Source organism: Osmia bicornis, chromosome 5 (genome assembly GCF_907164935.1).
Source record: "Osmia bicornis bicornis chromosome 5, iOsmBic2.1, whole genome shotgun sequence".
NCBI lineage: Eukaryota > Metazoa > Arthropoda > Insecta > Hymenoptera > Megachilidae > Osmia > Osmia bicornis.
Window position 1 is genome coordinate 12,298,915 of NC_060220.1, and position 11,800 is coordinate 12,310,714.

The 11,800-nt window shown below is 38.7% G+C and overlaps 1 long non-coding RNA gene across 1 annotated transcript; it reads left to right on the plus strand.

The window, feature by feature from the left end:
* The first annotated feature begins 11,159 nt into the window (after positions 1-11,159).
* Positions 11,160-11,592, plus strand: LOC123987758. The gene is made up of 2 exons (XR_006829368.1): positions 11,160-11,318; positions 11,399-11,592. It is a non-coding gene; the product is annotated as an uncharacterized LOC123987758 (long non-coding RNA).
* The last annotated feature ends 208 nt before the right edge of the window (positions 11,593-11,800 follow it).

Below are 11,800 nucleotides of genomic sequence, written 5' to 3' on the forward strand. Positions count from 1 at the left end.
AAAAGTATGAAATAATTTCTACTTCATTTATACAAATACCCAACAGCTATTAATCGAACCTATTTACTCGTTAAATAGTATACTAAATACTATCTAATACTACTGTCAAATCATTATTGGCAGCATCGTATATTCGGGTATTTTTAATATTGCGCCGCCTCCGAAAAGGTTGAAATGTATTTAGTATACTATTTAACGAGTAAATAGGTTTGATTAATAGCTGTTGGGTATTTGTATAAATGAAGTAGAAATTATTTCATACTTTTTAGTGCATTTCGAAGTCGGTTGTATTTTTTGTTAAAAATTATTTTATTTCACACTTTTTAGTGGAACGAGCAGTGTTTGTAGGATGCCGTAAGGTGGTTTACTGTTCTTATTAGTTAATTGCAATAATGATAGTTTTTAGCAATAACAAGTTCCATACAAGTTATAACAATAGTTATTAACAATAACAAATTGCACAAATTTTTGTAAGTGAGGTATCGCGGAAATGTGAAAGTTTCCATCGCAATCGGTTCATGCCTTGGAGAGTATACATGTATACAAGAAACAGTAGAGAATCGACGACTGTATGCTGACTCATACACCGGTAGAGACACGTAGGCATACGTAGAATTCAATGTAGTAGTAACAATAGTTTTTTTACGAATATCTCGGAAACTAAAGCTTTCCGTTAATTATGCATAATAAAAAAGTTGTTCAGAATCATATCCCCGACAACATATTAAAAGGTCATTGAAATCGTCCAATTTTGACATTAAAAACTTCCTGTATTTTACAATAACAATGAAAAAATGAAAAAGTTTTTTTCAATGGGACCAACCGGAATACATACCCTACAAGATGTAAAAGGTTTCGTTCCGATTGGTACACCCATCTCGGAGTAATCGGTGAACACACAAAAAAAAAACATACATACTGATCGAGTTGAGTAACCTCCTCCTTTTCGAAGTCGGTTAAAAATAAATAAATATCTCAACAAGTAGAGTATTTTAAACTAACATTTAAATGGTGAATTAAACAGAGACCACGCACCATCAAAGCATTTGGATAGACAAAACCATTCATCACCACAGAAAATAACAAAATTAAGATAAATCAAAATCAGATCACTAACTTCAGCTGATCAGACTGAATGAATGAATGAATAACGAATAATGAAAGAGTGAATGAATGAATGAATCAAGGAAGGGAGAACAACAGAATAGCAGCAAGTACAAGTAAGGTAAAGTTGAATAAGCTGTTGAAAAGTAAAATTCAGGGATGAGATAACGAATAACAAATGACAATTATTTACAGAAACACAACCCCAATGTGTCAAAGCCACAGTGTCAAAACCAGCATGCAAGGACTCGTTAAAGGGACAGATTATCAATTAAGAGAGCTGAATTGCAGCCCAAATGAAAGAAGGGAAAGGAAGAAAGAAAAGAAGGAAGGGAAAAAGAAAGGAAAGGAAACAAGGTATGATAATTGAAATAATATCCTATAAAATAACAGAAATAGCTCATCCTGACGACATGAACATTAAATTAAATTTACAGAAACAGCACATCGTCACGGAAAAGCTACACTATTACCGGGAGACGTCATGAATAAACCGAATTAAAGAATATCAAAAGAACATCAAAACGTCAACGAATATCAAGGATGCACAGGAAAATCAAGAACCAAATCAAGAAGCGATAATGAATATCAATAACAGTGATAACGTGACATAATAAACTAGAATATATAAATATAAATATACTAAAATAAAATATAGAATAAAGAATAACCGTACAGAAACAAATCATAAATATTAATACAACCTACAGAACTTTGTACCATCATGAGTTAAAATAAACGAAATCATAACAATTGCTTTAATTCAATTCAATTCAGAATGGATGAACAGTGAGAGAATGAAAGAATGAATGAATGAAAGAATGAACAAGTGTGTTCGGTCCCAAGTACCGATGGGAATTTTACAACCCAACCACCCCGACCCGATGAACACCACGTGGCCCAGTAAGGAATGGTCACGGTCACTAACTCTATTCCCAATTCCAATGCCTTTTCCACCCCCCACCCTCGGTACAACCCCACAATATATAAACACAACCAATTTTCACCTTAAGACTCACTTCTCGAAAAAGCACGGACAGACGCACGTCGTACTGCGAGGTTAACCAGCTCGAGCGTCTTAAACGCATAGACGTATTTGTATAAATAAACAGTTAATTAAAAAAAAGGGTTAAAAACGCATTGGACAAATTACTAAACATCACATCCTACAATTACGACTCCCCTGCCGCGAGTCAACGTCACAAGCAACGGCACAATCGTGTGGCTGGGACTTACAACCCCGGGAAATTCCGAGAGACGAATTTCCGGTGCTCTGGGACGTAACATTTGGTCCTTCGAGCCGGATTCAGACACTGTGGAGAAGCTGAATCCAGATAAAACACAATCATCAAGGGACGATTCGGCTGGGCAGGCAGCGCATCACCTTTGGACGTAACATCAACCAACATCGGCAATCACTGGTCAACGAGCGCAGATCAGCATCATCGGACACGAACGAGTGCTCCAGAATCACGACACACAGCATCACCGTAGGACCAGACGTCGCCGGGGAGCTGACTGAAATCGTAAGTCTTGTCATATTCGTTAAATCGCTACTCCTTTACGTTTCCTTTACCGATGCCGTTATCAACAATGGCGGGCGAAGGCAATGTACACACTGAACAAGAATTGATTCGAAAACGGGGTGCAATTAAAGCAAAAATTACATCCTTTACTAAATTTGTTAACGAATTCGATGCGTCAAGCGAATCAGGTGTACATCAATTGCGTCTCCGTATTGCCAAGATGCAACGCGATTTCGATTTGTTTGAGCCTATTCAAAATGCCTTGGAACTCGTCACGTCGGATGAATCGTATGAACAGCGACTTATAGAACGTAATGAAATTGAAGAGGCCTACCTGACGCATGTTGCTAAGGCACAACATTTATTAGAAATATGTGACAATCCGCGACGCGAGGAACCGCGACAATTTATTGCAAACACTCAAGTCATGACTGAAGCCAACGCCGGTGAACATGTTGCGCAACCGTCGTTTTTAAATAACGCACCACCGATAACTCAATCCCCATTAACAATCGCATCTGAAACACAGGTCAAATTGCCGACACTGCACTTGCCAAAATTCAGTGGTTCTTACGAAGCATGGCCGGGTTTCGCGGACGCGTTTCGTTCTGCCGTGCATGAAAACCAGAGCTTTCGCGACACGCAGAAATTAAGTTATTTGCGATCTTGTTTGACTGGAAAGGCCGCGGAAAAAATCGAGTCCTTGGAAACAACAGCAGCCAATTATTTAGTAGCGTGGAACATTCTTGAGCGATATTATAACGACCCGTCCATAATAATTAACAATCGCATTCAGGCCATCTTTGAATTACCAGCATGCGGGCGATCTAACATTGCTTCTTTGGGTGAACTCGTAGATAACGCGACAAAACATTATCGTGCATTAAAGGCATTAAACACACCGTTTTTAGAAGCATTTCCAATCTACGCGATAACTTCTAAACTCGACGAAGGGACGCGCTTAAAATGGAAGGAACACGTTCAGGGAACATCTCTGCCTTCCATGGAGGAACTTCTTGAATTTTTGCATACTAGACGGAAACTCTTAGAGAATAATCACGAAACCACAAATAAAGGTACAACTATGTCACACACGCGTCCGGAATACAAACAACAAGGACCCGTGAGATCAACGCGTAGTTCTAATTTCGTACACGCTTCATTTGAAATTTCGTGCAGTTTATGCAAGGAAAAACACTACACTTCAAGTTGTTCGAAATTGAGAAACGTTACCGTTAATCAGCGATTGGAAATAGTAAAAGGCGCAGGCCTGTGCATTAATTGCCTCCGGCCGAACCACATGGCAAAAAATTGCCTAGCGAGTTCATGCAAGCATTGCAAGGGACAACACCACACCCTGCTTCACAAAGAGACAAAGCCCGAAGGTCAGGTTTCTTCCTCTCAGGTAAACGTAGCGGCCCTAAGTGCCAACGTCGGATTGGAAACGTTACTATCTACCGCCATAATTCAGATACGAGACATTGAGGGTAAATTGCAACCGTGCCGGGTATTACTTGACTCCGGGTCACAGTCACATTTTCTAACGGAACACGCAGCACGTAGATTGGGGTTGCCGGGTCAAAGGATCGACATTCCAGTGATCGGTATTAACAATAGCACGACTAATACGAAGCACACCATAAAAACGAAAATCCAATCACGCGTTAACGAATTACAATTCGATGTTACGTTTTTAATTCTTCCTCACATCACAGATCTACTACCCTCGCGTATGATATCAAAGGGGGAACTCAAAATTCCCAAAAATCTGCCACTTGCAGATCCCACGTTCGACCGCCCATCGACAATAGATGGTTTAATAGGCGCGGAACTCTTTTTACAACTTTTATGTGTAGGTCAGATCAAATTAGCAAATGATTCAATTACATTGCAAAAAACCAAGCTCGGCTGGGTACTTGCCGGAAAGATACCCTACCTTAACACGTTACAATCAGTACGATGTAATTTGACGCGTGAAGGTATTCACGAACAAATCGCGAAATTTTGGGAGATAGAGGAACCAATTCACACCCCTCGGTTGTCCGAAGAAGAACGCGAAGCAGAAAAACACTTCGTTTCAAACACCACACGTGACCCAAATACCGGTCAATATATCGTGAGACTGCCGTTCAAGGACACCACGCCAATGCTAGGAGAGTCATTCTCAGTTGCTTCGCGAAGATTCCGTTCGCTAGAACAAAGGCTAGCCAAGGATCCGGATTTGAAAACTAAGTATGTAGAGTTTCTCGAAGAGTACATTCGTTTAGGTCATATGTGCAAGGTTGATTCGAGATCAACCAGTGAGGGTTATTATTTACCCCATCACGCAGTATTAAAACAATCGAGCTTAACGACCAAACTTCGAGTAGTTTTCGATGCGTCGGCAAAGACATCGAACGGAACGTCATTAAATGATCTATTATTGACGGGTCCAACTATTCAGGATGATTTATATTCGCTTCTCATTCGCTTCAGGTTTCATAATTACGTATTGACTGCGGACATCGAAAAAATGTATCGCCAAATATTAGTACACCCTGACGATCGCAAATTCCAAAAAATCCTTTGGCGAAAATCTTGTAACGAACCTATAGAAACATATACTTTAAACACGGTAACTTACGGTACCTCCGCTGCTCCATTCTTAGCGATTCGTACTTTGTTACAATTAAGTCTCGATGAGGGAAAACACTTTCCGCACGGAGAAAGGGTCTTGCGAGAAGACTTTTATGTTGACGACCTTTTGACGGGTGCGAGTACACGGGAGGAGGCGATCGCGATTAGAAACGAGCTTATTGACTTATGCGATCGAGGTAAATTGAAGCTACGACAATGGGCAACAAACGACCCTACGCTGATTGACAACTTGGACGACAAAACGAACGTTACACATTTACGACTTGACCTGGACAGCGCTATTAAAACTCTTGGTCTAGGTTGGAATCCGAAACAGGACACGATAGTTTACGACATTAGACAGCTTGAAAACAACACACGCATAACAAAGAGATCAATCTTATCGATAATCGCATCATTGTTCGATCCGCTGGGTTTACTCGGACCTATTATTGTACGCGCGAAAATCCTAATGCAACAGCTTTGGAAATTAAATCTAAACTGGGACGAGTCCGTCCCGACAGACATACATACGCTATGGGTAACGTTTTGTAAAGACTTGAACTCCATAAATAACATCACGCTTCCCAGAAAATTAACATGTAAAACACCCGCATCGGTGCAACTACACGGGTTTTGCGATGCCAGTGAACAGGCGTACGGCGCGTGCCTCTATACGCGTTCAATAGATCAACACGGGAATATAGTCACACAATTACTTTCGGCTAAATCGCGAGTAGCTCCATTAAAAACTATAACACTGCCACGTCTAGAACTTTGCGCAGCACATCTACTCGCCAAATTATATCAAACGATAGTCCATTCATTGAAACGAATTTCCTTTGATCGCATCATATTTTGGTCTGACTCAACTATTGCGCTACATTGGATAAAAACGTCACCCCATAAGCTCAAAACCTTCGTTGCACATCGCGTGAACGAAATTCAAAATATAACCGACAATATTCAATGGCATCATATATCGTCGTCAGACAACCCTGCCGATTTAATATCTCGTGGATTATCCTCCTCGGAACTGGTAAATAACACTTTTTGGTTTCACGGACCTTTATGGTTAGCAAAAACGGAAAGACATTGGCCGGCGTTCCAATTAGACCCTATCGATATACCTGAGCTACGACCGTCGGTAGCACTACCTTCGCGTATTGTAGCTTGGCATGGTTTCGAAAGGTTTTCATCTTATAATAAACTCAAACGCGTTATTGCCTACGTACTACGCTTCCGCTTCAATAGTTCACGCAAAGAAAGCAATCAAGGAAATCTAACCGTCGCTGAGGTTCATAGGGCCGAATTGTATGTCATTAAAGTAATACAACAAGAGGGTTATCGTCAAGAAATCCACGCACTAAACAATTCAGGTAGAGTACAAGGGGCTATCGCACCTTTGAGTCCCTTTATTGACGAAAAGAGAATTCTAAGGGTCGGGGGACGATTAGCACGCGCAAACATTCCATACAATACACGTCACCCGATATTACTCCCAAGACAACACCATGTCACAAAATTAATTATTACAGAACAACATTTAAAACACTTTCACGCAGGCACTTTAGCCACTCTGAACGCGGTAAGACAGAAATTTTGGGTTCCAAACGGGAAACGTACCGTAAGACTTTTGATACATAAATGCATCACCTGTTTTCGAGCAAACCCTCCAGTCATGAATTACAAAATGAGCGATCTACCACTCAGTCGCGTAACATGTTCTAAAGCATTCAACCAAGTTGGAATAGATTTTTGCGGTCCTTTACTAATAAAAGAAAAGGCACTAAGGAATCGAAACAAAATAAAGGTGTACTTAGCCATTCTCGTCTGTTTTGCAACAAAGGCGGTACATATTGAAATAGTTAGCAATTTAACGACCGATGCCGTGTTAGCAGCTCTTCGACGGTTCTTCGCGCGACGAGGTTTACCAAGCGACATTTACTCAGATAACGCGACGAACTTTATCGGAGCAAAACGAGAAATAAAGGAATTATACGCGTTCTTAAAAATGCAAGCCACAAATGACACATTTGCTACAACATTAGCCAACAATGGTATAAATTGGCACACCATTCCACCGAGGTCACCACACTTCGGTGGTTTGTGGGAGGCAGCCGTTAAACGCACAAAACACCACCTAACGCGCGTAGTAGGTGATACATTGCTTTCTTACGAAGCCTTATTAACATTAGTAAATCAGATAGAGGCAATCCTAAACTCTCGCCCAATTACTCCATTGTCACCTGATCCCAATGATCTTCAATCATTAACGCCTAGCCACTTCCTTATCGGCGAAACTTTAACGAATATGCCAGACTACGATTATTCAGCTGTTCTAGTCAACAAATTGTCATCATGGCAACATGTCCAACAAATGCGCAGACATTTTTGGAACAGGTGGTCCAAGGATTATTTGCAGGAGCAAATCACGCGGACGAAATGGCATACGGCAAAATCTCCAGACATCCCAATTGGCGCACTGGTTATCTTAAAGGAAGACAACACACCGCCAATGCATTGGCCACTGGGAAGAATCACAGCTGTCCACCCAGGCAACGACGGAATCGTACGCGTAGTCACGGTGAAGACAACGCAAGGCGAATATAAACGCTGTATCAAACGCATAGCACCATTACCATTGTAATCTAATAGTACCAATGTAATCTATTCATAAGTAAATGTTCTAAGTACTGATAATGAACGTAGCATTAAGCACTAAGCTAAGAAACGTATTTATGTATAACTTGTATACGACACGAAGCTAGTTACACAGTCGCAATATCAGGAGTCAGATATCATCTCCTCGATCATGTTATAGTATATTTCTATTGACCTATAAATAGGTCAAGGGGGGCGGCATGTTCGGTCCCAAGTACCGATGGGAATTTTACAACCCAACCACCCCGACCCGATGAACACCACGTGGCCCAGTAAGGAATGGTCACGGTCACTAACTCTATTCCCAATTCCAATGCCTTTTCCACCCCCCACCCTCGGTACAACCCCACAATATATAAACACAACCAATTTTCACCTTAAGACTCACTTCTCGAAAAAGCACGGACAGACGCACGTCGTACTGCGAGGTTAACCAGCTCGAGCGTCTTAAACGCATAGACGTATTTGTATAAATAAACAGTTAATTAAAAAAAGGGTTAAAAACGCATTGGACAAATTACTAAACATCACATCCTACAATTACGACTCCCCTGCCGCGAGTCAACGTCACAAGCAACGGCACAATCGTGTGGCTGGGACTTACAACCCCGGGAAATTCCGAGAGACGAATTTCCGGTGCTCTGGGACGTAACAAACTGAATGAAGTAATCAATTAAAGATACCAAAGAATGAGTTAAATAAGGTAAATAGTCATAAGTCATAAGTATAAAGTGAAGGTAATAACCAACATAATGTAAATAGCGTATATAATGTAATGTCACGTAATATAATGTATAACAAAATGAATTATACTGAAATAGAATACAAAATACAAAATACAAGAAGTGAATTCAATAAAATATAATACAACCGTACAGATTATTAGCCACAACTCTATCTCCTTACCAGAATAGCCCATAAGTTAAATTATAAATTATAAATGGTAATGATGCACGATGAATGATCATGTCAATGCAAATGCAAATAGGACTTACTATTGAATGATGTATCAAAATAAAATAACTGAAGTGACCATAATCATCAAATATAAAGTACGTAGTTCAATAAACACTACACCAGCATATAGACTAAATAAATAATTAAATAAATAAGCAAATAAATAAGGATACTTAAATAACAAAGTTGTAATAAAACCACGCACAATCCAGCATTTGAATTGACAGAACCACCCATCATCGTAGAGAAAGCAAGACTAAGATAGAATAAAATAAATCATATTCACTAGCTATCTTTAATTGATCAAAATGTTTGAGTGAATGAATGAATGAATGAGTGGAACGATTAAAGAAATTGAAAATTAAGGAAATAAGGAAGGCGTGAATGAAAGCAAGCAGGAAAGCATGAATGTACAATATTATTGTAAGTAAGGAAAGTAAATGAATACCCGCCACCCAACAAATAAAGTACACAAAACAGCTACACCAAGACCACAAAAGCAATAAAAGCAATCAATCACTCATCGCACAACACCATTAATCATAAAAACAATCATACTGAAACTGTAACAAAACTAAACAAAACTGAAACTAAAAGAAAACAGTTAATAACACAACCCGGATTGTCCAATTCATTTATCTAAGCACATTACACTGCTGCATCGTCACAAATATAGAATGAAATGAAAATAGAGAAAATGAAAATGAAATATGACAAAAATGAAATGATAATGAAAATGAACTTGAACTAATCAACGAAACAGCAATGCAAACCGCGTAAACCATAAGCACATCATATACTGATAATAACCGTTAATAATTAACTAATGAGATTCACAGAACACAGTGAAAAAACAACAACGGTAAATGCAATAAAACAAATGGAACGATAAATGAATTGAACAATGAAATGAAATCACGTAACAAGGCGTAGATTGCACAGATTTATTAAGCACATTGTACCACTATACCGTTCGCAAATAAATAATAAATAAAATATATATGGATATAGATATACATTGATGGATATGAATAAGAAATAAAAATAGAAATATGAAATATGACTGACATGACTAAAACAATAAGTCGATTAATATAATGCGAGTTGCATAATTCATGAAGGCACATCACCCCACCGTACTTTATTAAATAAATAAATGAACAAATGACACAAAATCACAGAGAATAGCACAAAACAGTATAAATATGAATATATAATATGAACGACGAACGAAGAGCGAATTAAATAGAAACACCATAAACAATGAAATAATAGAACGAGAAATGAAATTAAAATAGATGTAAAATATAAATGTAAAATAAACACGTTAGAATGACAAGGTAATACACTGGATAAATAGGTAAAATGAAAACTATACCGCGAGCAAACACCGAATAAACACCGGATGATAGAACAATCGATTGATCGAATAATCGAACAATCGAATGTGTTAATAAATAAAGAAATAATTAATAATACATCGGGATAACGTGCCAATCAAACATATGCAACCAAATAGTAATAATAAAGTGAATTAATATTAATAACACTAATAATAACAAAATATCGAAAAATATCGAAAAAATATCGATGCACTTTCACATAAATCACTTAATAAACCGTCGCAATAAACGTTAAACAAATGAATAAAACGCAATAAGGAATAAAAGTAATACGTCACCAAACCGTTGACCTAATTTCACATCGTCTGTCCTCTTCTATCCAAGGCCCTGGCCGCGCGTGCAGCCGTCTGTCCTTCTTCAACTACGGCGGCCATCTTGAAAACCTGTCAGTTCTTGCATGCACTTCCTTAACCAAATTAATCGCAAAATCACTCAAAAAACGCGGAATTACACTACGAAACGTTCACAATTAATCAGAATTATCCTTAACCCTTTCGTTACGAGCGCCGGATATAGCCGGCATCCACTCGATGACTTCTGTGTACGAGCGCCGGATCTAGCCGGCATCCACTCGATGACTTCTGTGTACGAGCGCCGGATATAGCCGGCATCCATTCGATGACCTGTGTGTACGAGCGCCGGCTGTAGCCGGCGCCAGCGTGATACAGCTCACCAAACGTCCCCGCGATACTTTTATTTCTTTCGTTCGTATGCACGTAGCACATCGATAGCACTTGTCATTCTTTAGTTCGTTTTCATTTGTTTTACTCCAAAAATAAGACATGCACTGGGTTCGAAACAATCGGGACAACAGTCACGCTTCACTCTTCTTCAAACTAACAGTGTTCGCGAAGCTTCAAAGCGCAAACCAGTCTGTTGAAATAAAGTATATTTCAAACGCAAATAATATCTTCTGTACGTCCAAACAAATTTCTTCCGTGTGTTCTATTCGAGAGTGAAGTATTTGGTCCGAATTATATAGTAATATAAAAAGAAATCTTCCTTGAAGTATTACAAGAGACTGGACAACAGCTATTAATTTTTCAAGGTTCGTAATATTTATTTAAAAATTTTATTTGGAGCTTTGCTTAGTTTGTTTTATAAAATCTTTTTGTACCCCCCTGTCAGAATGTCACGACGAAAAATTCTATTCCATGACCGATCTACAGATTCAGAAAACGATTCAGATGATCAAAATCAAAATAATGTTACACTACAGAGAAAGAAAAGAAAAAGAACTATATGTAGTACTTCCGACTCAGAATCAGAGAAGATTGAAGCAAATGACAGTTGCCGTGATATATGGACGTCAAAAAGATTTCTCCCTAAAATACATAAATTTTCATCAAAAGATTCAGGAATTAAAGAAAACATCAGTAGATCAGCCAAAATCTTAGATTACTTCCAGCTTTTTGTTTCTGAAGAGTTCGTAGAACTGATTGCGAGAGAAACAAATGAATATTGTTCACAAAAGAATAATAATAATATAAACAATTCAGAAGGAACAGGGCTAGCAGAACTATACCGTTT